The sequence below is a fragment of the Dermochelys coriacea genome, chromosome 1, assembly GCF_009764565.3.
Source record: "Dermochelys coriacea isolate rDerCor1 chromosome 1, rDerCor1.pri.v4, whole genome shotgun sequence".
Classification (NCBI taxonomy): domain Eukaryota; kingdom Metazoa; phylum Chordata; order Testudines; family Dermochelyidae; genus Dermochelys; species Dermochelys coriacea.
In genome coordinates this window covers 309,090,407-309,117,393 of record NC_050068.2, presented here as the reverse complement: position 1 = coordinate 309,117,393, position 26,987 = coordinate 309,090,407, and the positions used below count along the sequence as shown (strand labels likewise).

Genomic DNA, 26,987 nt, shown 5'->3' with positions numbered 1-26,987 from the left:
GTGTTGTACTGCCTGCCCAGTGCATAGGCTCTCCACTGCTGCTTTGGTCCCCCCTGCTGTGGCCCTGGGGCTGATTTCCAGACAGTCCTCACTGGGCCCCCACTGGTCACCCTGAGGCTCCTGGTTATCCCCAAGCCTACAGGGTAGTGCCGTGGCCACGTGTAATTGCAGCAGGCTCCTCTCCCTTCATTCCAGTGCAGAATGGCATACCCCAGACAGGGGAAAGGGCTTATAAAATCTCTTAATGAGTGTGAGGGAGCCAATAGGTTTATGCTGCACACTTCTGTCCAACCAATCAGTCTTCCTTCTCTCCCTGGAAGCCCTTGAGAAGGGGGGGGGTGCAATCCTTAAAGGGGCCAAGGATTTTCTTTCCCCTGCTGGCCCAGAAAAAGGCTCCCCACCTCTGAGGCTGGGTCCATGTGGGTGGACATTCTTTATCCTGTTTCTTCTTCTCTTCACTTTAGGACACAGTCAATTTCCACTGAAACCTAAAATCTCATTAATTACAAAACCCATGTTCTGTCATATGACATGTATTACATTTAGGAATATTTTCTTAACTTGATGAAATTGGCTTTAGCTGTCTCACCTCTATTAACATTAATGGCAGCCTTGTGACTAAAGCTCTGAATATCAACTTGAGAATGAACCATTAAAATGCAATTGTTTAACTGTTTAATTGCCCTTCATGTCAGAACCATCAAACAGAGATGCTACTGGAATTCTCCATTTAACTGAACACATAATTTAATCTTGCTATTACTGTTGCTATGTTACATTTAAAATCAGCTGTTACCTCTTTTTCAGATCTTACTTTCAGATGTATTCCCAATCAGCTTTCACCCCTGTAAATAAAAAGCTGTCTTAGGGTCTGGTCTTCTATACACTTAAATAGAGCTGGTCAAAAAAAGTTAAAAAAAGATCATGAACATTTTCAAAATTCTGAAGTTGTTTCTATTTGCATGTTTCAAAATCGACCCATGTAAAACAATAATTAAAATTGTAAAATGGCATGGATTTTAAAAAAGTGAATTTTTTGTTTTAAAAAAGACTGTTTTTAAAACCCCCCAAAAATTGTTCAAAAATTCCAAGTAGATCTATGCTTAAGCACACAAGAAACTTATTCAGATAAGTAGTCCAACTGAGGTCACACATCAGAAAATACTTACTATAGCTCTGAATTTAAAGTGCTATGTAAGTGCTAAGTATAATACATTAGCCCTTGGAGTAAACAGCACTTCATTTTCAAAAAGCTGTACAAACATTAAGGGCCTGATCATGTGAGGTGCTGTGTTCCCTCAGTTCCCTAAATCAGGAGGAATTAAACGTCAGGTCCACTTCCCCTGAAGTCAATGGAAAGACACCCACTGACATCAATAGGAGCTGGATTGGGCTCTACAGAATGAAATAATTGGAGTTGTTATATGTGCTGAGTATCCATATAGGACACATTCAACACCTTGCAGAATCAGGCCTGGGGCTACCATTAGATTTCTATGGGAGAAGAATTTGTTTGGGTTTTGATTTTATTCCTAATTAATTATTTTTTGGTTTTGCGGTGAGGAGCAGCTCTTCAATTGTTTATGTGACTGTATAATTTATGGCAAGTGCACCTAGAGATTACAATAGGCACTTTTAAATATTCATTACAATCAAAATACAATAAATTAAAAATAAGAAAATTGTGCTTTGATTTTGTGTGTGCATAAGTATCCCAGAGAGGACTCCATTCTGTATACCTTGAACATGCACAACTCCCATTCATTTTCAATTCAAGTTTTGGGTGCATAAGAAACACAGAATTGGGCCACAATAACGTTTTCATTTATCAAAATATAACAATAATTTTGCTTGCTCTTAACTTTGCTTTGTTCTTTTAGTAGCTACATCTAAAAATTCTACATTTTATATTAAAAATATGTTTAAGAGTACTACATCTATGTGTATGATATAGCAAGATGCTAGTTCCAGCATATTTTGGGTTAAGCATTGCTTTCTGTTTAAAGATTATTTTTCCTAAGTGCTCTAAAATCGCAACCTTGCTCAGACTGTCCTGAAATGTACTGTATTTCATGGCGGTGTAACATAGGATTAGCAATCCAAATCTTGGTCATCTGAGCAAAGAATTACCAAAATACAGCTCTTCTAAAAAACTCAGCATTTTACAAAATCAACTCATTCCTCTAACTTTTTTGGCCACCGCTGGAGATCAAACTAGGGTTCAGATCGTCCCCAAACTGATCTCAGTCTCTTGGGATTTTTCCTCAGCTAGTGCATGCCTCCATCTGAGCCTTTGGTGTGTCATATTGAAGAAATTATTCAGGATTAGTTAGTAACTCAGAGCGTTACTACCTGGAGTAAAGAGAAAGAAATGAGCATGTGTAGCAAGACGCCTCCGTGAAAGTAGGAGGGAGGATTCCAGGCATCCTGATGTCACAAGAACCAGATGGCTCAAGGTGACATGCTGTAGCAATTGAACCTGAGCTTCACCCATGCACTCAACTCAAGACCTTCCCTCAGAGGAAAACTGAAAATGATTGGTGGGCATCTTGCTATTATCTACCTCTGTCAAGGTAGTTTCATACTTTGGAACAGATGCACTTAGTTTAGCTACTTTAGAAGGAGCTCTAATTATTTTCTGAAAGATAATAATTTACACATAGTCTATGCAGATAAGTGAGAAATACTGCTGGGCATGATAATTTCTGCTTGTGGAAGAGGGTTTTACATCGTTTGGAAAGTAGCCTTGGGTAGCACAGTTAATTTAGAAGGATCTATAATTATTTCTAACTACATTACTGCTCTGTACACTAAGGTTAAACTGTAGGACTTCCTGATGCTCCCCAGTCATCACTTCCAGTGGTATGGTTTCCTGTGTAACTCGGCCTGATGCCAGTGGAGACCCATCTACTGTTTCTACCAGGTCCGGGGTAACTTTAGGTTGTACTGGGAAACTGAGGACCTGGGCCATGGAAAAAAATCCATCAAATTGTCCCCTGCTCCATAATCACTCAAGATCCATTTATAGAAAGGTCCATACTATCTGCAGCCAGGGGAATCTGTAGAAGCAGAGGTAGATGAGGAACTCTTGGCATAGCCTAATCTCAAGGTATCTTTCTGGCAGTACCTTGTGTGGCGCTAGTCTCCTGCCTGTCATCAGGTTAGCAGGAGTTTTGACAGGGCACGTGGACTATACATACCTTGCTCCTCCACAATAGAAACAGAGGTTCTCCCATTTTCTGCACTCTCATTCACCCAGACTCAATCGAGACCAAGCACACTTGACCCTGAGGACTGACCCCTGGGTAAGTATGGGAGGTAGGCAGGCTACTCTTACATTCCAGTTGCCTTTCATGCCGTCTGGGGTCAATCTGGATGCACAGATCCATGAAGGCCTCTATACTGGAGTGGGGGAAAGTGGGGGTTCTAAATAGACATGCCAAACCCACAGAAAAAGCCTGCACACAGAAATTGGGCTTGTTTTTGACTTAATTGGTATGTGAGTTGCTTGTTGGCTAGTTTTTTACTTGTAGCTCGTTGCTTGGTTGGCTTGTAGCTTGTTGCTTCTTTTTTTTATCAGCTCCCAGTAAGCAGGGGCAAGGGAGGGCAAACCGGGACAAGGGATAAGCAGGGGTAAAAGGGGGAGAGAGTCAGGGGTGCACAGCAGGCCCACCACAGTCTCAGACTGCACGCCGGGGGGATCTAGTCACATAGAGTGTTGAGGTTCTTAGGGATTGGCTTGTTTTGGACTTGTTTTAAAATGGGATTAGCTTGATTTTTGGTTTATTGTGAAAGTTGGGGTGCTTATTTACCGTGTGAAAGTTGGCAACTGTGTTTCCAACCTTGCCAGCTCTTCTTTTAGTTCTTCACAAAGGCCAAGCCAAAACTGATGGAGGAGTGCATCATCATTTCAAGTGGTATAGACAAACATCTGAACTGGGCAACATAGGAAGGGGCCAACCCTGTTGTTTGCTGGAGCTTTCGTAAGGCAGTCTCTCTGGGTGGGCTTTGTGAGGGTCATTGAAAAGACTGGCAAATACTTGTAAGAATAAGTCCCAGTTGGTCAGTACCAAGTGAGTCGGTTCTAGAAAGTGAGAATCATAGAAATGTAGGATTGGAATGGACCTCAATAGGTCATCTAGTCCAGTCTCCTGCACTGAGGCAGGACTAAGTATTATCTAGATCATGCATGACAGGTGTTTATCTAATCTGTTCTTAAAACCCCCAGCGATGCAGATTTCACAACCTCCCTAGGTAATTTGTTCCAGTGCTGAACAACCCTGACAGTTGGGAAGGTTTTCCTAATGTCTAAATTTAATCTCCTTGTTGCAATTTAATCCCATTACATCTTGTACTGTCCTGAATAGTGAAGAAGGAGAACAATTTATGACCCTCCTCTTTATAACTACCTTTTATATAGTTGAAGACTTATGACCCCCATCAGTCTCCCTTCTTCAGACGAAACAAACTCAATTTTTTAAATCTTTCCTCATAGTTTATGTTTTCTAGACCTTTAATAATTTTTGTTGGTCTTCTCTGGACTTTATTCAATTTGTCTACATCTTTCCAAAAGTGTGGTGTCCAGAACTGAATACAGTACTGTAGTTGAGGCCTTACAAGTACTTCTTGTGTTCTTATTACAGCACTCCTAATACTAACTCTAATGCATCCCAAATGATGATCTCTTGTTTTGCAACAGTATTACATTGTTGACTCATATTTCATTTGTGATCCACTATAAGCCCCAGATCCTTTTCTGCAGTACATCTTCCTAGGCAGTCACTTCCCATTTTGTATTTATGCAAATGATTATTTCTTCCCAAGTGCAGTACTTTGCTTTTGTTCTTACTGAATTTCATCCTATTCAACTCAAAGCATTTCTCCAGTTTGTTAAGATCACGTAGAATTCTAATCTGTCCTCCAAAGCACTTGGTATTCCCATCTTGGTATTCTCTGCTAACTTTGCAAGTGTACTCTCTATGCCATTATACAAATCATTTATCTAATTATTGAATAGAACTAGACCCAGGAGAGATTCCACTTGATATGCCCTTCCAGCTTGATTGTGAACCACTGATAACTACTCTCTGAGTACAGTTTCTCAGACAGTTGTGCACCAACCTTATAATTGTCTAAGCTATATTTCTCTAGTTTGTTTATGAGAAAGTCATGTGAAACCGTATCAAAAGCCTTACTAAAATCAAGATATATCATATCTACTACTTCCGCCCATCCACGAGGCTTGTTACCCTGTCAAAAAAGTATATGAGGTTGGGTTGACATGATTTGTTCTTGACAAATCCATGTTGAGTGCTACTTATCACCTTTTTTTTCATCTAGGTGCTTACAAATTGATTCACTTATTTGCTCCATTACCTTTCCAAGTACTGAAGTTAAACAGACTGGTTTATAATGCCTTGTGCTGTCTTTATTCCTGTTTTTATAGATAGGTACTATATTTGCCCCTTTCCAGTCCTCAGGGATCTCTCCCATCCTCCATGAGTTCTCAGACATAATCGCTAATGGATGAGATATGTTTTGAGCCAGTTCCTTAAATATTCTAGGATGTATTTCATCAGGCCCTGCCAACCTGAAGACATCTAACTTGTCTAAGTAATTCTTAGCTTGCTCTTTTCCTATTTTAGCCTCAGAGTCTATCCCATTTACATTGATGTTCATTATATTAGTTGTCCAATCACTGCTTGCTTTTTTTGGTGAAAACCAAAACAAAAAAGGCATGTCACACTTCAGCATTGCTGCATTTTCTATTATTGTTTTTCCCTTCTCTTTGAGTAATGGGCCTCCCGAGCCTTTGGTCATTCTCTTGCTATTCATGTATTTGTAAAATGCCTTCTTGTTACCTTTTATGTCCCTAGCTAGTTTAATCTCATTTTTTGTTCTCCCCTCCCTTCAGACAGGAGGAGGAATTATCTTTTCCCACCTCAAGGAAGCCACCTTAGTATATATTTTTTTCCGAGTCAAAGCACAGTCATTAAAGTTAAGTACTCCTCAAGGAACTCAGTCTGATGTGCATATGTTGCAGGTTCTATGAGAGATGGTGGATGCACATCCAAGTAGGAGCTTCCCATGATATAGAAATTTCATTATAACAACATCATAAAAACTTCATGCATCACCTAGAACTCATAAGTTTGCACAGACAGATTTTCACACTTGTCACACTGAGAAATCATTTTAAAAAGTACATCAGGGAATTATATGCCCCAAAACTTCATTCAGGTTGCCTTTTGCCCTTGCAGAATATGGAGAGTGGCCAATTTTAAAATCTCTGAAAACCAGGAAACATAATTAAGGTAATGCAAATTTAAACCTCTGGAAATGAAGAAATTCAAATTTAAGATACAATCCATCTTCACAACACAACCTTAACTCCGTGACTTGGAGTTGGCAATAGCCACTGGGAATGGTCATTAAGGGTGGTGCAAAAGTTAACAAAGTACCAAGGATTCTCCATCTCCTGAAGTCTTCACATAAAGGAGATGAAGATGCTTTAGTAGAACATAAGTTATTAAGCTCAAAACAGCAGCTACAAAGATAGACATTTTAAAATCAGCATGTGTGGATAACTTGCACCCAAGAGTTTTAGAAGAGCTGGCTGAGTAGCTCATTGGGCCATTAATGGTGATTTTCCATAAGTCTTGGAACACAGGGAAATTCCAGAAAGTAGAAGAAAGCTAATGTTGTGCCAATATTTAAAAAAGGTAAATGGGATGATCCAGATAATTATAGGTCTGTCAGTCTGACATTGATCCTGGACAAGATAATAGAGCAGCTGATACAGGACTCAATTAATAAAAAATATTAAAGGAGGGTAATATAATTAATGCCAATCAACATTGCTTTATGGAATATTCTGTCAAAACAGCTTGATATCTTTATTCATGAAGTTACAAGTTTGTTTTATAAAGGTAGTAGTGTTGATGTAATATATTTAGATATCTGAAAGGCATTTGGTACCACACAACATTCTGATTAAAATATTAGAATGATATAAAACTAACATGGCATACATTAAATGGATTAAAAGCTGACATCCATCTCAAAATATAATTGTAAATTGAGAATCATTATCAAGTGGCTGTATTTCTGGTGGGGTCCCATGGGGATCATTTTTTGGCCCTACACTATTTAACATTTTTATCAATGACCTGGAAGAAAAGATAAAATCATCACTGATAAAGTTTGCAGATGACACAAACATTGGGAGAGTGGTAAATAATGAAGAGGACAGAAGACTAATACAGAGCAATCTGGATTGCTTGGTAAACTGGGTGCAAGCAAACAATATGCATTTAAATATGGCTAAATGTAAATGTATGCCCCTAGGAAAAAAGAGTGATGGCCATAATTACATAATAGGGGACTTTATCCTGGGAAACAGTGACTCTGAAAAAAGATTTGGGGGCCATGGTGAATAATCAGCTAAACATGAGCTCCCAGTGTAATGCTGCAACCAAAAGGACTAATGCGTCCTTGGATGCACAAACAGGGGAATCTCACATAAGAGTAGAGAGGTTACTTTACCTCTGTATTTAGCACTGGTGCAACCACTGCTGGAATACTGTGTCCAGTTCTCATGCCCACAATTCAAGAAGCATGTTGATAAATTGGGGAGGTTCAGAGAAGAGCCATAAGAATGATTAAATGACTAGGAAGCATGACTTATAGTGACAGACTCAAGGAGCACAATCAATTTAGCTTAACAGGAGTGACTTAATTGCAGTCTATAAGTATCTGCATGGAGAAAATAATTGATAATGGGCTCTCCAATGTAGCAGTGAAAGAGATAATGATCCACTGGCTGAAAGCTGAAGCTAGACAAATACAGACTGGAAATAAGCCATCCAATTTTAACAATTAGGACAATTAACCACTGGAACACCTCACCAAGGGTCATGGTGGATTCTCTATCACTGACAATTTTTAAATCAACATTCGATGTTTTTCTAAAAGATAAGTTGTAGGAATTATTTTGTGAAGTTCCATGGCCTGTGGTATACAGGAGGTCAGACTAGATGATGACAATGGTTCCTTCTGGCCTTGGAATCTATGAATCTATGAAATTCTATGGCCTGAGTTATAATGGAGGTCAAACTAGATTTTCCCTTCTAGCCTTAAAAGCTATGAATCTATAATAAGTGGATATGAAGAAGGACTACGTGAACACACCCTGAAATCCCAGCATTTACCTGCATGCACTACAGCTGCATTCACTATGTAAGGTGTAGCTCTGCTAAATGGTGGAGGGACTGAATGGTGGAACAGCTTAGCAGAGCTGTGACTGGGATGTGAAGAGAGGTACATGTGTACCTTGAAGGATAAAGTATGCCTCATTTCAGTGCTGAATGTGATTATTTATGTTAGTGGGAGTGAACAAGGATGTCTTCTTACCATGAGGATCGTGAGAAGTGTTGTGGCATACATAAGGGTGGTCTTAGTGAGGAGTGAGTCAAGGTAAAATGGTGAAATCCTAGTGGATCTTAAACATAAAAAAGAAGCTTACAAGAAGTGGAAGGTTGGACATATGACCAGGGAAGAGTATAAAAATATTGCTCGGGCATGTAGGAAAGATATCAGGAGGGCCAAATCGCACCTGGAGCTGCAGCTAGCAAGAGATGTCAAGAGTAACAAGAAGGGTTTCTTCAGGTATGTTGGCAACAAGAAGAAAGCCAAGGAAAGTGTGGGCCCCTTACTGAATGAGGGAGGCAAGCTAGTGACAGAGGATGTGGAAAAAGCTAATGTACTCAATGCTTTTTTTGCCTCTGTTTTCACTAACAAGGTCAGCTCCCAGACTGCTGTGCTGGGCATCACAAAATGGGGAAGAGATGGCCAGCCCTCTGTAGAGATAGAGGTGGTTAGGGACTATTTAGAAAAGCTGGACGTGCACAAGTCCATGGGGCCGGACGAATTGCATCCGAGAGTGCTGAGGGAATTGGCGGCTGTGATTGCAGAGCCCTTGGCCATTATCTTTGAAAACTCGTGGCGAACGGGGGAAGTCCCGGATGACTGGAAAAAGGCTAATGTAGTGCCCATCTTTAAAAAAGGGAAGAAGGAGGATCCTGGGAACTACAGGCCGGTCAGCCTCACCTCAGTCCCTGGAAAAATCATGGAGCAGGTCCTCAAAGAATCAATCCTGAAGCACTTAGAGGAGAGGAAAGTGATCAGGAACAGTCAGCATGGATTCACCAAGGGAAGGTCATGCCTGACTAATCTAATCGCCTTTTATGATGAGATTACTGGTTCTGTGGATGAAGGGAAAGCAGTGGATGTATTGTTTCTTGACTTTAGCAAAGCTTTTGACACGGTCTCCCACAGCATTCTTGTCAGCAAGTTAAGGAAGTATGGGCTGGATGAATGCACTATAAGGTGGGTAGAAAGCTGGCTAGATTGTCGGGCTCAACGGGTAGTGATCAATGGCTCCATGTCTAGTTGGCAGCCGGTGTCAAGTGGAGTGCCCCAGGGGTCGGTCCTGGGGCCCGTTTTGTTCAATATCTTCATAAATGATCTGGAGGATGGTGTGGATTGCACTCTCAGCAAATTTGCGGATGATACTAAACTGGGAGGAGTGGTAGATACGCTGGAGGGGAGGGATAGGATACAGAAGGACCTAGACAAATTGGAAGATTGGGCCAAAAGAAATCTAATGAGGTTCAATAAGGATAAGTGCAGGGTCCTGCACTTAGGATGGAAGAATCCAATGCACCGCTACAGACTAGGGACCGAATGGCTCGGCAGCAGTTCTGCGGAAAAGGACCTAGGGGTGACAGTGGACGAGAAGCTGGATATGAGTCAGCAGTGTGCCCTTGTTGCCAAGAAGGCCAATGGCATTTTGGGATGTATAAGTAGGGGCATAGCGAGCAGATCGAGGGACGTGATCGTTCCCCTCTATTCGACACTGGTGAGGCCTCATCTGGAGTACTGTGTCCAGTTTTGGGCCCCACACTACAAGAAGGATGTGGATAAATTGGAAAGAGTACAGCGAAGGGCAACAAAAATGATTAGGGGTCTAGAGCACATGACTTATGAGGAGAGGCTGAGGGAGCTGGGATTGTTTAGTCTGCAGAAGAGAAGAATGAGGGGGGATTTGATAGCTGCTTTCAACTACCTGAAAGGGGGTTTCAAAGAGGATGGCTCTAGACTGTTCTCAATGGTAGCAGATGACAGAACGAGGAGTAATGGTCTCAAGTTGCAATGGGGGAGGTTTAGATTGGATATTAGGAAAAACTTTTTCACTAAGAGGGTGGTGAAACACTGGAATGCGTTACCTAGGGAGGTGGTAGAATCTCCTTCCTTAGAGGTTTTTAAGGTCAGGCTTGACAAAGCCCTGGCTAGGATGATTTAACTGGGACTTGGTCCTGCTTTGAGCAGGGGGTTGGACTAGATGACCTTCTGGGGTCCCTTCCAACCCTGATATTCTATGATTCTATGATAATGTCTCTGAAGGAATTCTCTGGGAAAGTGGGGAGTGGTTTGTGTGCAGGAGTCTGTGCCTGAGTGAATGCCAGATGTAGGCATCCCCTGTTTGCTACATCTTTGCCTTAATACAGAAAAGATATTAGACTTCATCCTGCAGTGCTCATGCACTCTGTTCCCAAATTGTTCTACAGCAGGGACTCAAACTTCATTGCATCATGACCCCTTTCTGAGTATAAAAATTACCACACGACTGCAGGACCGGGGACGGAAGCCTGAGCCAGCCCGAGATCCACCACCCCAGGTTGGGGTCCAAAGCTGAAGCCCAAGCCTCGCCGCCCTGCAGGGGGAGGACAAAGTCGAATCCCAAGGGCAGTGGAGCTTGGGCTTGGGCTTCTGCCCCGGGCCTCGGCAAGTCTGACACCAGCCCTGGTGACCCCATTAAAACGGGGGTCATGACCCACTTTGGGGTCCCGACCCACAGTTTGAGAACCGCTGTTCTATAGGATCTGTGAGAGTAGAGTACTAGTTCAAAGAAGACCGAGTTAAGGTTGTGTTTTGTAAGGTAGCATGTATCTTAATTTTGTATTTCCTGGTTTTCAGAGGTTGAAGTTAAGCCACTCTCCATATTCTGGAATGGCATGAGGCACCAGTGGACAGCCTTACCTCCGTGTTAACATAGTTCCTGTGCCCAGCATACATAACCCCAAGCAGCCATGAGGAGTAATTGCAGAGAAAGTCCAGTTCAGCCCCTGCAGCCCTGATCTGAAGCATGATCAGTCACTCTGTGGGATAGTGTATGTGCAGTCCAGTCACTGTGTAGGAGCTGCAGAGGGATGGAGCCTACTCAGTAAGAATCTTAAGAGAATTTGGCTACCAAATTCTAACAAAACTCCATTGAGCATGTGCAAGTTGTGATTTTCAGAGGCTCACAAATTGGCCAAATTTGGGTGGATTTTCACAAGGACCGCAAAAGGCACATCCCTGATGCCAAGCAACCACCTTGGGAAATTTCAAGTCTCTCATCCAAAGCATGGAGCCACTAGAGCTAAACCTTTTAGTTGAATTTTCCCAAAGAATTCACCCCGAAGCAGACCCCCCAGGCTGGAAAATTTCAGCCTGAATGGTTAAATACTAGCAAAGTTATAAATAGCTGAAAACAGGGTCTTATAATGGAAAGTGTTAAGCAACCTTAACTGTAGTTATTGCTACATGTGCCACCCACAAACATACACACAAAGAGAAAATTCAATTATTACTTTTTTTTTTACTTAAAAATAAAAATATAGATGGGTAAGTTTCTGGGCACCACCAGCTGAGCCATTAACATGTAACATGCAAAATATTGTCTTTATTTGTATTATTTCCCTTTCTTCCTTGTTTGAATCTCAGCTTTCATTAAAAAAGAGTCAGTTTTTAATCCTTATTGTTGCAGAGAAAAAATGTGAAAACTTGACCTTAAAAGTTCAAAACTGAGAAGGGAAATGATGAATCCAAAGGCTGGTTTTTTTTAATATTATGATTTGGGGCAGGGCTGACTTATGGCATTGAACAGTTGGGGTTGGCAATGTGAGGTTATTTATTGACAATTTTTTTGCAATCAGTCTATATCTAGTTTAGACCCTTATGTCCACATAGAAGACACTGCAAGATCAGGTCCTTATATTTTTCCAAGGCATCTGCCAATGCAGGCACTGATCCTGCGACATGCTTAACTTTATTATAAGTAGGCTGAAAATCTTATGGGATTGAATGATTCAATATTCTGCACTAAGTCTCTTATACACTACAACAGTTCTGTATATTTCAAAAGCAGTTAATACAATTTTTTAGTTAAAATTAGGTGTGGGTTTTATTCAGAGCGGATTATTAAAACCTCAAGTTTTGAACTGATGGCTCTGTAATGTCCTGTACAGTACATACATGGTAAGTGTTTTTTTAAAATGGAGTTCACTTTCTCAGCTCTCCTATTTGCCTTATATACATTATAATGCTCCCAGTTAACTCTCTTGGTTAAATTCTTGTGTTCTAAAGAGACACGAGTTTTACCACTTACACAATAAATTCCACACTGAAATTATAATCTGACCACACAAATGCACTGTCTCTGGACATTACAGAGGACAAATACTTGCTTCATTTTGACCCTTGGTCTGCAGGAAAATGTGCCTGGCTTTTAAGCAGATTTTTCTAACCAGTGCTTTACAATCTCAGGTTATAAATACCATCAAGCAGGAGAATGGTGAGACCTTTCACATGAGGGTCAGAAGTGGGTGAGGTATAGAGAGAAGTTGATATACTCATGTACACATTTACAAATGCTCTTTCTCACTAAACATGATTATATCTTTAAAAAGGCAAAAATAGATACTCTGACAAAATTTGTCAGACCCTTTTGTTCAGAGAGGTTTAAATAAAGTTTAAATATAAAATGATAATCTAAATACGATGAACAAGTTCTAGGATGTGATTTCAGTTATTTTTCCAACAAATAAAGTACAATGCATGAGCTGAGACACTGTCTTTCCCTATATGGTACTGAGTGAGTGGATTTGGGAACAGCTCGAGCTCCCATTGTAAACCACAGCAGTCTTTCCATTGAGTAGAATGAGAGTTGGATTAGTTCCATACTGAGGTTCTGTGGATGTGATCTCATCATCATTAATCATCTCAGGCAAATATTTTTGGGGGTACTTCATTATGCAGTTTGTGAATTTTACTTCTGACTTTGTATGTTTCTGTAAAAGCACCCAGAGCGCTGGATAAATCCTTTAAAGACACTGAAAAAATAAATGTGTCATCAGTCTATCCTGATATGCTAATTGATTAATCAGCTGCTATGAAGAAAGGAGGGTTCAATTCTAGGAATAAAACAAGAAGTATTTGCATGACTCATGGACTTGTTGGACTAGGCCTAATATCAAACCTAACAATCTTACACAAGATCTATTCTTACTAACATTCCACTTATTTCTACTATGAATGAGATTTTTGTGCTGAAAGATAGAAAATAATGCTTCAACAGAATTTTCATATTACACTCATGCTAATTTAATTACAAAGAGTATCCATTGAATTTTATCCATATGTCATTTTTTATAACAAAGGAACATAAAGCAATGGAGTGTTGCAGCTGAAGTAATGCAGTGTAATCTACATCATGTAGATGCTGCAAAATCATACCTCTCCATCTGGAGGAAGAAGACTGAAAATTAGGGCCACCCTGCACTGCCCAAGCTAAACAACCAGATGCAATAAGCTGAGGTGGAGTAGGAAAGTTTATAAATGCCATTAGAAGGGCACAAAGAACTAAGTTGTCTTAGTAACAACAGCAACAATAGCAGTAACAATAGCATCTACATTTTAGGGCAACTGTTAAAAAAAAACCTTTTTGCTAAACATAACAGTATTCATTACTTATTTTGTATCTGAAAAATATCACCTGTGTTACAGGAGTAACTCTGAAAAGAAAAAAGGGTCTTCTCATTGTGATTTTCTTGGGTCTTTTTTGTCCTAAAGGCTCTGTATGTATCTATATATATAAAGAATCTATATATATATAAAAAAAACAAAGTCATTACGGCTTACAGGCAATCCTTTACAATACTCACAAGAATAAACTCTTCTTACTGATTTTAACACACATCCAGTAGAAAGATATATATCTGCCTTGAGGCTCAAATTCCAAGAATTATGATAACAGTACTGCACAAGAAATTAAAAGAATTCCTTATAGTTTCTACCTGATCAGATATTTTTAAACATGAATATTTTTGGAAACATACGCCTATAAGTAACCTAACTTGTCACTAGATGGAATCAGTGCTTCAAACAGAACAGTTTACATGTACAATTACATGGCAATAAAATGCTTGAGACTTCCTGTATACAGTATAGCGCTGATATTTTTAGGTAGTTTATCTAATATTTCTAGAGTAGACATTGAAATAGAATTGTTTTATAGACTCTAACAAACTAGAATTTGAGTGACCTTGTCTCCTAAATAACAGTCCCCCTAATTTCCTTGATGATATATTTGCACTGAAGCCAGAAACCTTCTGTAGAAATACACAAGCCTTCAATACTAATCAAGCAATTATTTTACCTTATGGGCCTTCTTTAGATAAAAAAGTCATCCATCACAATTTAATAATATTAAAATGTAGAATCTTCTAACTAGGAAGGATTTACACAAAAGAGATCTTAGAGACTTGAACAGTAAAACAGTGCTAGGCTAATTGGCTCAAAAAGAGCATTCAGCTGGGGTTATGAATGTTTTGCTGGCAAAGATTTGGAACAGCAACTTAAAATTCTGCTCAACTAGGAAATGGAGGAAAAGTAACACCTTTCAAAGACAGGAAACCATTAAGAAAAGCTGATCTTAATGCTGGTATTAAGCATTAGAGACATTAATAACGTTATGAATCAACAGTAACTTTTCTTTTGATATTTGATAGTTTGCATACAAAACACATAATTATATAGAACAGTATAATGCAAGAGAGACATAATGAATTGCTGGTTTTGATATATGACAGGATGTTCCCACTGTTGACCTAACAATTCCTAATAAAGGTGTAGTTTACAATGCTTTTGCTAATTGCTCACTACCACACAAACCCAATTGTGAATGAATGTTTTGGTGAATGATACATATGAAGAGAGAGCTTTTTCTTTGACCATTAAAAAGGCGAATAAATAAATAAATAAATAAATATAGCAATATGGACTATATTATTCCCATTAAAAAAAAAGAGAAATTTTATAGAAGTAAAAAGCCAAGACAAAAGTAAAATGAGGAAAGAAATATATATTCTGCCCTTGGTTTGTTTTAAAGTTTATAAATCTAAAATATTGCAAAATTAATTTTACTGTAATTAAATTAAAAATACATACGATTAATATAAAAGGTATGTAATGGGCAGTGTATTTTGTCTACTTTTTCATTTGGAAAACTTACAATATTTGCCATGTGGAATTCCATGATACACAGCTTCTTAAACACAGTATTTTTAAGCTATTAAATGCATTCTACTTCTCGGGAAAAAGGCTCAAATTGAAAAGGTTCTTAGTCCCCAGATTTAAAGCCAGTGAGAGAGAAAGTTGTCTCAAGAAAGCTCTCTGAAACTGAAGTCTATCAATAGTTTCATAGTAAGAGAACAAACAGTCCACTTCTCCTAGTGCAGAGGTTCTCACAACACATTTTTTGGTGGCCTCAGAGTGCGGCCATCAACACTTGCTGGTGGCTACACTGACATTTTCCCCTAAAATACTCAATTACCTTTGTAAAACAAATGAATATGCATGTATACACATCCAAATCATGTCATTTATTTATGTAGGTTTTTTTTGCAGACTCAATAATAAAAATAATGCTGTGAAAAGTGATATGTTTGTGTTTGTTAATATCACTTTTGACAGCCAGTCCTGGCAAGTTAAGACTTGGATGGAGGGGTTGGGGGTGAGGCAGCAGAGGCCAAGGGCGATGGATGGGGGACCCCACCACCACGTAGTCGGAGGTGTGGGTCGGCACCTGGGGTTTGGGATCGGTGCACTGGGTCAGCATCGACTGGAGCCCAGGGTCGGCACCCGCAGTTGCGTGGCTAAAGCCAGGGATCAGCACCCACTGCCATGCAGTCGGGGTTTAGCACCTGGAGCCGGCACCTGCTGCAGCTTGACCAGGGCTGGGGATCTGTGCCTGGGGCTGGTGTCTGAGGCTGGGGATCAGTGCCCAGGACAAGCACCTGCCGGAACCAAGGGTCGACATCCAGGAGCAGTGCCCTGGATAGTGGCCAGGGCTGGGGGTCAGAGCGTGCGGCCAGGGTTTGACTGCCAACAGGTTTGGGGCTGGCACTTGGGGTCTGTGCCTGCTGCTGCATGGCCAGGGCTAGGGGTTGGTAATCCAAAGCCAGCACCAGTCGGAGCCCAAGCCCAGCACCGGGGATATGCACCCAGGACCAGCAGCCGCTGGAGCTCAGGGTTAGCATCTGGGGCCGGCACCTGGGGCCAATGACTAGGGCTGGGGGTTGGAGCACACAGATGGGGGTCAGTGCCTGGGGCCAGCAGCCGGCGGCCGAATTGGGTGTCAGCACCACACGGCCAGAGCCAGGGATTGGAGCCCGCCACTGAGCGGCTAGGAGTTGGAAACTAAAGCACCGTGGTTGGAGCCCTAGTCTGCAGCCAGGCTTCCTAAGTCTCCACCGCCCAACTAACCCAGGGCTGAAGTTTGAACCCCACTAAGTCCCCCCATCCCTCCCCAGTAGAGAACTCACCTTGCTCCTTCAGCGTTGTGCCCCACCTGTCTCTGGAGACGTGCAGAGTGGCACATCCAGGAGCAATGCGGGGGAGGGGAGAAGGGGCCGATGCTTTGCCGCCCCCCCCATCACCACCTAGGGAGCTGTCGTGGCCGCAGGGAAACCCCCCTGGTGGCCACATAAAGCCACAGTGGCCACATTTGTCCTAGTGTGAATGGTTCCAAGGATTCCTCTTGAAGTCACTTGTTCAAACATAGTCTCCTCTGACAGTGTTGAAAGCCATTATCAACTGATGGTTGTTTAAAAAAATTGATGGAATTGGTACAGTTCCTAGTAAACAAAGGTCACAAATAAAAATTGACACCTTGCTAGTAATCTCAACAAGCAATGGAGAAGTTTATATTGCCAGCCTCTGTGCTACACCCAAATTGTGGGTAAAGAATAGACTTCATCCTAGAGATGCCTGCACAGCATCTTTCACAAACACTAAATTTACTCAGATGTTGGGTCTTTTTTTAGTCTTCAATTTTTTAACATCCATGTAATTTTTCCAGTAGCAAGAATGTCTAAAAAATATTCTTGCTGCTAAGATAGATAGCCCAGAATAAAAATATTAGCCAAGGAGTTGAGCAATATTATGTCTTAAAGGTAAAAACCGTGTCTAATGTCTGATATATTATTGGAGAATGGTAACCATTCAAGATGTTAAATGGTTATCTGAAGAAATGTTATACAGTTATAAGGCCATAAATAATTGATACTGTATTAGTAACATAAGAAGTGGATAACCTATACAGTTTCAATTAGTTCTTTATAAACTAAAATTAGTTCTGTAAAAACAGAAAGAGGAATAGGGTAAAAAGAAAAGGAGTACTTGCGGCACCTTATAGACTAACAAAATTATTTGAGCATAAGCTTTCGTGAGCTACAGCTCACTTCATCGGATGTAGCTCACGAAAGCTTATGCTCTAATAAATTTGTTAGTCTCTAAGGTGCCACAAGTACTCCTTTTCTTTTTGTGAATACAGACTAACACGGCTGCTATTCTGAAACCTGTCATTAGGAATAGGGTAGTTATCAGAACAATGGTGGGTGTCAACGTTTTCTGTAGCTGAAATAGAAGAAGTGGTTCTGGAACAATTTGTATAGTTGCGGTGCTGAGAGCCTTGAACCAAACTATACACCTTGTATATGATGGAAATCACTTCAATCCAGCACCCCTAGTCCAGCACCTATGAATACAAGTACACAAACAAGCAACTAGTAAGCAAAAACTGATTATAAAATCATCCCTTCCAACATGCTTGGAGACAGATAGCTTTGGGTCCTGGAATCTATGTCAAAACCGACCGAAGTGGAATTATGGACAAAATCAAACTTCTGCCATTTCAAAGGAAAATAACCACCCGCTGATATACACCCTGAAACAGGGAATGACTTGTGATAAACATAAAACAGAATTGGTCATGAGCAGTCTTCATGTAAACACCCTAGAAAGGTATTGCTGATACATGGCTGGAGATAAGAGTGTCCGAAAAACTGAACTCAAGCTGACATGAGAGGATGAAGAGTGTAAAAGGCTCAGAACAGCCTCTGCAGTTTCATTTCTCTCTTCCTTCTAGTATCAACAGGCAGCCCAAAGGAAAGGATGACTCTCCCCTGCTGCACCCCCCACCAGGGAATTGTAAAAATCAGCTGTAGCAGCTTGAGGAGAACTTAAAAGGCTGAGTGCAGGCACTGTGGTTTCACTTCCGTCCTCCTTCCCTGCAGCAGGAATAGCATAAAGGAAAAAATCCTCAACACTCTCATCTACAGAACTGGACATAACAGTTGTTGCAACCTGAGGAGAGCTGAAAAGCTGCTGTGTATCTTCTACACTAGCGAAAACTCCTACCAAGGATATATGTATGAGCAGCACCCAAAGAATCTGTGCTGTTCTCTTCAACCCCAGCAGGGAACAGAATGAGAGCCCCTCAAGCACTTCCAGCCCCCAGGAAGATGCACATCCTTGATCTGATAGCCTTGAAGCCCTGGTCCCAGGAGTACCATCTCACTCTCCCCTTCCCATTGCTGCAGTCAGTTCATCAATCACTTGTTTTGTAGAACATCCTTCAACTTTAGACATGTTGATTAAAAAAAACAACCCCAAAACAAAATCTCCTCTACAGCTTTCTGTAACTGAAAAAGGGAGAAAAGCAAGAGACTCCACTGTATTAGGGACTTCACTATTGTCAATCTCGTTAACAAGGAAGGAGATCTGATACTGCTGTTATGGATGGCAGTACAAACCCTGAGATAAGAATAATTCATTCACTGAAGTTTGGTAACCACTAGAAACTAAATCACTAAGTACTGATCAGAAGATTTTATGTTTAGATTTATAAGGAAGAACAACCACCAAGGGAAGTCAATACAGTGAAGACTGAAAAATAAACCAAAGCAATCCAGCTTTATATTGAAACCATATTATCAGGAGCCTATCTTCTAAAAGTTTCTAGAAAACAAAGCTAGCCTAACAGTTCATCTGTCCAACCACTCCCGCTTCTCCAGCATTCATAACAGTTGATCCCACCCATTAACACACCACTCTCTCCAATCACCAATTACTCCACCCCCCCCCATTCCCTGTACTGCTAAGTGTCTAGAGAGTTCTACATCTGTCTTACCATTTTCCAACTGGCATAACCTAGAAAACCGTCATGTTCTCATCACCAACCTTTAAACTTTTTAAAATAGGTTAAGTGTTTCACTGATGCAAATTAGAACCTAAAATTTCTAGTACCAAAAAATTTAAAACTATATTATGTTCATGTAAATACCATACTGCAGAGTGACAGACATTAAAATAAATAAATAAAACCAAGTGGACTGTCTTACTCACCCAAAATACCCCAGGATTTTCATAATTCTTGACATAGCTTCTCTAGGTTTCCCCCATTTCTGCCTCAGTGTTGGAGAAGGGAGGTGATAGTAGGAAATCCTAAACTCCTCTAAGTTTAATGAGAGTCACATGCACACACCTAAGAGTTTACATCAGTCATGCTGGCCTGCAGTGGGGTGGCTGCCCTCCTCCAGTAGGCAGGGGTTAAAAGCAGCCCTGGAGAGGGCTGTGGCTGGGAAAAGCAGCGAGAGCAGTTGAGTGAGCAGCTGACTACAGGAGTGGCCAGCTCAATCAGGGCCCAGCTGGCCCTGCTAAGAGGGCTGGGGGCCAGGAGACAGATGAGTCTCACTCTAGTCCTGGAGTGGGAAAGGCTAGCTGCCTGGGAACAAGGTACCTGAAGTGGAGTAGTGCTGGGGAAGGGCAAAGGGAGCTGTGGAGTTCCAGCGTGGTAAACCCCTAGGCTACAGGCCTTATTGAAGGCCTATGAAAGGTACTGGGGCTGCAGAGGGGCAGTCCGGGAATAGGCAAAGGCAGCAGGTCCTACCCTCTTGCCAATGATGCATGGCCATTATAGACTGTGGTCTGCCCCAGAAATTTTGGGCTAGATGATGACTGGCAGTAGCCACTGAGGCAAGGTGGGCCTAGAGGGAGGGGGACTCCCCTGGGAGGGGAGACCCAGAGTGTGGGGGCACTGTCAGGGGGCAGCACCCCAAGATAAGGGGCACTGGGGTATGGGAAGGACACGGGGCCTGACGCAGGTGAGACGCTGGCCAAAAGGAGGTGCTGTGTGGCTGGAAAGAGCTAATTCCCAAGATGACCAGCAGGAGGTGCTGCACCAGTGAGTCTGTGATCTGCTACATGGCCCTAATGAAAAAGTGAATCCTTCTCTATCATGAGTCTCTCATTCTTATCCACTGAAGTATATCATACAGTGCATCCCAAGCCCTCCACCACTGGGAACAGGAGACTGGAGCAGCCTCAGAGGATGAGGTGAAATTGACTCAGTTCCCTTCCTGACCTTGTGAAGCTTATCTTCTCTGGCGCACAAATAGCTGCTACTACTAAATCATACAGTGAAGTCTCTATAGACCGCTCTCACTCACAATATAGCCAGTCCCATAAACAATAACACACAGCTCATTGAAATGTAACTCACTTTAGAAACAGCAGTAGGTATATCTGAAAAGAAACTTTTAAGACTATTACTATTAGAAGTTCCCCCAACCTGTGACCAGAACTGAACAATAATGGGCACAACCAAAGCCAATGAATAAAATAATCCTGGCGGTACTAAACATTTTTTGCATATAGATCTGACCAGAAAGCCAAAATACAATAGATCACAAGGGTAGCATATGCTCTTAGACATAATTTCAATTATGTTTCATGTACCTCAAAGATGACACAACCCTTTTCATATTATTAAAACATTCTGAACATATGTCAGTCAATTGTTCATTCTAGGTGTTTTCTTTAGTTTCACTACTGCTTCTCCAGGGAACAAAAACTAGCAATGATTAACAGCCCATAAATTTTTGAAGGCTGAAACATAAAATGTTCTTATGAAAACTTCTAATTTGGACCACACAATGTATTTTCTATTGATCCTGAGCAATTGCTCAGTGTAATATCTCATTTGCAAAAATACATAAAAACATGAGAGGTGTAGAACATCTTCCAGCTAAGGTTTCAAAGGATAGTAAAGTATTTCCTTCTATTAGATTATAGAAAAACTGATGTATTTTTGTCTCCCACAGAATGAAAACATAACTTCTCAGTCCCCTAAGGACGCAAAAGACACCATGCTGAAGTACATGTGTCTTATGTGATGCCCCATTTATATTAACAAGTAATTATGTTCCTTTAGAAAGATGAAAGGTAACCGAATGAAAGCCATGAACTAAGAGAAAAAAGAGAGGTTCTGGAGCATACACAGGCAGAAGTGAGTGGAGATAATGGATTCCCGAGGCAGTGAATCATCCCCATGTTAACATGCAGAAATTTCTGTAGAATTTAATGCTAATCCTGGCAATATTCAGTCCCATGAAAAGCCTGCTCCAGATCAAAAGGGTTAGGAAGCAGATCTGAGAATCAATAGGCTCTGTAAGAAGCTTTGCTACCATGGAGGAAGTGGCTGAGATGTTGCATCTTCTCTATGGATATATCTTGCCTTCTCCTCCTCCCATGGATCTCTAGACTTCTGCAAGGTTGGAGGAACCAGCCTTTTTTCTCTCTACGCGGGCATAAAGACCACACTACACTCCACCCCCACTAGCATACGCACAATGAGATAATCTGTCAGAAAGTCTTCAAGTGAAGATATAGAAGATTTCTACTTAATTGACTCTCCCATTATAGTGAAAGGGAGATTTGCCTGAGCTTGAACTGCAACATCAGACCCACTATACTTTAAACTTCAAAAAAAAAAAAAAAGAACTGGCAACTAGTTGTTTTGCTGTTTAAAATGATCTGGGAATATCCACCTGAGTGGTGTTACTTTGCGGGGATTCCTGACTTATGCTAAAAGCTAATTGAAGGTATCCAGTGTCTTAGAAATGGAATTTGTGAATAAAAGGAGCAAGTTATGCACCAAGACCGGTTTTTATAAAACTCAAGTCACCTTCACAAGTCACTTAGGGTTAGGACAAGACAGCAGATTCAAATCTCCTTCATGTGTTTCTCTTCTTAATATAAGCCTGTGCTGAAAAGCAGCATTTTACAATGACAAAATATCATCCCAGGTTCTTAAGATGACAATGTTTATTATTTGTTTTTATGATCACTCACCCATTTGAGACCTTGTAAATCAGTCTGGAAAAAAGGAAGGAAAACTGTTCTCACTCCTTAAATTTTAGGGTGCATTTGATGAGGCTTAGTGTTGCAAATGATGGACTATGTAAAGACAGCTAAAAGTGCAAGATGTAGACAGAAAACGTAGTCTGTCTAGATCTAGCAGGAAAATTACTTTGTTTAAATATCAATTGCTATTGAAAGGGATACTATAAACAGTATAAAGAAAAGGAGTACTTGTGGCACCTTAGAGACTAACAAATTTATTAGAGCATAAGCTTTCATGAGCTACAGCTCACTTCATCGGATGAGCTTCATTGGATGAGCTGTAGCTCACGAAAGCTTATGCGCTAATAAATTTATTAGTCTCTAAGGTGCCACAAGTACTTCTTTTCTTTTTACGAATACAGACTAACACGGCTGCTACTCTGAAACATATAAACAGTATATTAGACATGATGTATATGCTAATACAATATACTTTAGAACACGTCCATTTAATCTAAATGAACATATCTCGATACTTGCAGGAGTCAAGCAAGAGAAATCATAATGACCTTTTCAAGTATTACTATTTCTAGACTCTATCTCACCCTTTACCACATCCATTATTATAGTCTATCTGGGAAAGCCAAATGAGAACCTGTAAACTACCAAATGTCAAATAAAATATCATCATTAACTTTAATGTGTTACTATTCGTGCTTCTGATACAACTCATAACAGTTTTAGAGTGGTGTAACTCCATTGTCAATGAAGCTACTCTGAATTTATACCAGTGTAAGTAAGATCAGAATCATACCCTATGGTGCTAAATATAGCAAAAGTTGCCTCTTTGCTCTTACTTACAGTTGTTTCTTAGTAGCTGGGGGCTGATCTTTTCAGTCTTGCTGTATCATTCTTTAAAAAGAAATAGTTTGGAAGAATTTCTCTCCTTTAGGGTTTCACCAGTCTCTATGCATAACTCCAATTTATGCCAATGCAGGAGTCATTATGGATCAAGGGTAATATCTGGCCCTATAAGCTGGTGGACAGATAAACCAGATAGGGAAGGTAAAATAAAATCCAAACTATAGTTCAATCAAAGGCCTTTTCCTCAGTACTTTATTATCACAAAAGGATTCAAAGCAAAAGTAAAGCCACTCATAGCACTTGGTCTCAGCCAGGAGGGGTCTTTCAAGCTTTCAAAAAACCAGAAAGGGGAGAAGACACCTCTTTTCTCAAGGTAAGTTTTCTTGGATATCTCCCATTCTTCCTGACAGTTCCCCAGGGAGGAACTTCCCCAGGGCCTTACTTCAACCCTCATCTTCCCTCCTATTCCCTCTTACTGAGCTAATGCTATCTCTTATGTAGTTCCCAAATCAGTCACCTAATTACCTGTCATGTGACCTCTGAATTTTCAGTCCTTCCTAGGGGATGATATTTCCAAGAACATCTGTTCCTAAAGGGCCCAAAGGTTGTAATAGGTGCATTGAGATGTGCCCATGTGCCCAATGGCCCAGTACTATGTTATATCCCCTTATTATTTAAGAGAATAAAGTTGTAAATGTATAACTATTGCAAAAAAATCTAAAGAAAATTCTGGTATCAAAGATTCAATTATACATCTTTGCTACTGTTCTGTGCATTTTTGTTCTGAGATGTCAGCAACATACCATTGCTCTTTTTTAACCAGTTATCTGAGAAATGAAGAAAAATCAACCGTTCTATTTCCATACTCTATAATAGCCCTTCATACCCTCAGTTCCATAATATTTGGCACCTAGTTATACTTCTATTTCTCTAACAGCCTACTATTAATAAAGGTCTACTGATTCTACCTTTCTTACTTCTTATAACATCATTCCCCTTTGTACTTCAGCATCCCATGGTAGCTTATCTTTCCTTGTTGTAGTGCATTCATTTCCCCCCATTATACTATTAACTTTTCTCCACACCATTATATCATTTTAGTGGAGTTTTGTGCTCTAAAATTAAAAAATGTTGCCAAGAAGTTCTATGCCTCGGACCAAAATTGCTTTATTTAGTATTCAATAAAACCCAGTTCAGCTGTTTACATTGTAGACATTAAAAACTAGTCATTTAACAGTCTGACATGTTTTTTCTCCTAATATGTTGTATCTCATAATAAAACACTTTGATTTAAAAAACACAAAATAGCATCTAATGGGTTTTGGTATTTAAAACGAGAGGAGAAAAATGGCTAAGAGTTTAAGCTTGAAAACTGTCTTTTCAGCATGCACATTCACTTTTATCATTATCATCATCATCATCTAGGGCCCTAGACAAATTAGAGGATTGGGACAAAAGAAATCTGATGAGGTTCACCAAGGACAAGTGCAGAGTCCTGCACTTAGGACAGAAGAATCCCATGCACCGCTACAGACTAGGGACCGAATGGCTCGGCAGCAGTTCTGCAGAAAAGGACCTAGGGGTTACAGTGGACGAGAAGCTGGATATGAGTCAACAGTGTGCCCTTGTTGCCAAGAAGGCCAATGGCATTTTGGGATGTATAAGTAGGGGCATTGCCAGCAGATCAAGGGACATGATCGTTCCGTTCTCTTCGACATTGGTGAGGCCTCATCTGGAGTACTGTGTCCAGTTTTGGGCCCCACACTACAAAAAGATGTGGAAAATTGGAGAGTCCAGTGGAGGGCAACAAAAATGATTAGGGGAGTGGAACACATGATTTATGAGGAGAGGCTGAGGGAACTGGGATTGTTTAGTCTGCGGAAGAGAAGAATGAGGGGGGATTTGATAGCTGTTTTCAACTACCTGAAAGGGGGTTCCAAAGAGGATGGATCTAAACTGTTCTCAGTGGTGGCAGATGACAGAACAAGGAGTAATGGTCTAAAGTTGCAGTGGGAGAGGTTTAGGTTGGATATTAGGAAAAACTTTTTCACTAGGAGGATGGTGAAACACTGGAATGCGTTACCAAGGGAGGTGATGGAATCTCCTTCCTTAGAAGTTTTTAAGATCAAGCTTGACAAAGCCCTGGCTGGGATGATTTAGTTGGGGATTGGTCCTGCTTTGAGCGGCGGTTGGACTAGATGACCTCCTGAGGTCCCTTCCAACCCTGATATTCTATGATCATACATTAAACAACTTTTATCACAGACTCTTGGAAGTATCTTAACACAATAAGATAGGTTTCAGAGTAGCAGCCGTGTGAGTCTATATTCGCAAAAAGAAAAGGAGTACTTGTGGCACCTTACAGACTAACAAATTTATTTGAGCATAAGCTTTCATGAGCTACAGCATCCGATGAAGTGAGCTGTAGCTCACAAAAGCTTATGCTCAAATAAATTTGTTAGTCTCTAAGGTGCCACAAGTACTCCTTTTCTTTTCACAATAAGATAGCCACTGCAAATATAAAGGTGACTTGCAAATATATTTTATATTAGTTAATTATAGGCATATGTATTGAATGCCCCAAATAGCAAAGGTAGGTGAAGCCTTATCATATTATTCTATATGTACCATTTACTGGTTGCACTCCGTAACCGTTAATGCCACTACGCAGGAACCTAGGGATTTTGAGGCACAATCAACAGCAGTATATTTGGCAGACAGCAATGGAAGCATTTCCCCTTTCCTTCTGCCTTCTTTGTGTGGTAAGATCATCTATGATTCTATGATACTCTCTTGACAAGACTTTATGATTTTTTAGGGATATTGGACCTTAATTGGTAGCATCCTCCATAGACCCTACAAAGGGTGTGGCCACTTGAAACCCCATGAAGACACTGGAATGGCAGTCTTACAGACCTATCTATTACATTCATTGTGGCCCAGATTGTGCCTTGTTATAGGTGCGAGGAGACAGTACAAAAAACCTCTTCTCCCTGAAGTGTACAGTGGGATTCCTTGTATTAGGAAAGCTAGTGGACTATTGACACTGGTCTGGTAAAAAGGGGGAGGAAAAGGAAAAGTAAGAGGTAGGGTTATGGCTTCATCCCTGTACTGGCCAGCACACTACACCCACTTGAAAGTTTTAGGGTTGCCAGGCATCTGGTTTTTGACTGGAATACTCCATCGAAAAGGGATTGTAGTGACTCTGGTCATCACTGCTTTCCGGGCCATTAAAAGTCCAGTTGGTGGCTCAGTGGGACTAAGGAGGATTCCTACCTGCCCTGGCTCCATGTGGCTCCTGGGAGCAGCTGACATGCCTGGCTCCTACGTGCAGGGGTGCCCACAGAGGCTCAGTGTGCTGCCCCAACCCTGAGCGCTGGCTCCACAGCTCCCATTGGCCAGGAACCATGGCCAATGGGAGCTGCGGGGGTGGCACATGCAAACAGGGGCAGCACGCAGAGCCACCTTGCCATGCCTCCATCTAGAAGCCACCCGGAGGGACATGCCACTGCTTCTGGGAGCCGCCTGAGGTAAGCACTGCGTGAAGTCAGCACCCCGAACCTCTTCCCACATCTCAACCCCTGTCACAGCCCTCAGCCCCCTCCCATACCCACATCCCATACCTCCTCATGCACCCCAACTCCATGTCCCAGCCCTGAGCCTCCTGACACACCCTCAAGGAGTCTGCACCCTGCACCCCCTCCTGCACCTCATGCCCTGCCCAAGCTCTGATCCCCCTCCTGCACCCAAAATCCCTCCCAGAGCCTGCACTCCAT

General features: G+C 41.2%; 1 protein-coding gene and 1 long non-coding RNA gene across 4 annotated transcripts in view; one reads left to right on the top strand and one right to left on the bottom strand.

The window, feature by feature from the left end:
• Nucleotides 1–26,987, bottom strand: part of KCND2 (potassium voltage-gated channel subfamily D member 2) — a 463,856-nt gene that overhangs the window by 162,190 nt on the left and 274,679 nt on the right. The gene's annotated exons all lie outside the window — the stretch shown is intronic.
• On the top strand, nucleotides 341–26,295 carry LOC122456413. Its single transcript, XR_006275331.1, has 5 exons — nucleotides 341–413; nucleotides 15,948–15,953; nucleotides 18,367–18,372; nucleotides 19,824–19,827; nucleotides 26,286–26,295. It is a non-coding gene; the product is annotated as an uncharacterized LOC122456413 (long non-coding RNA).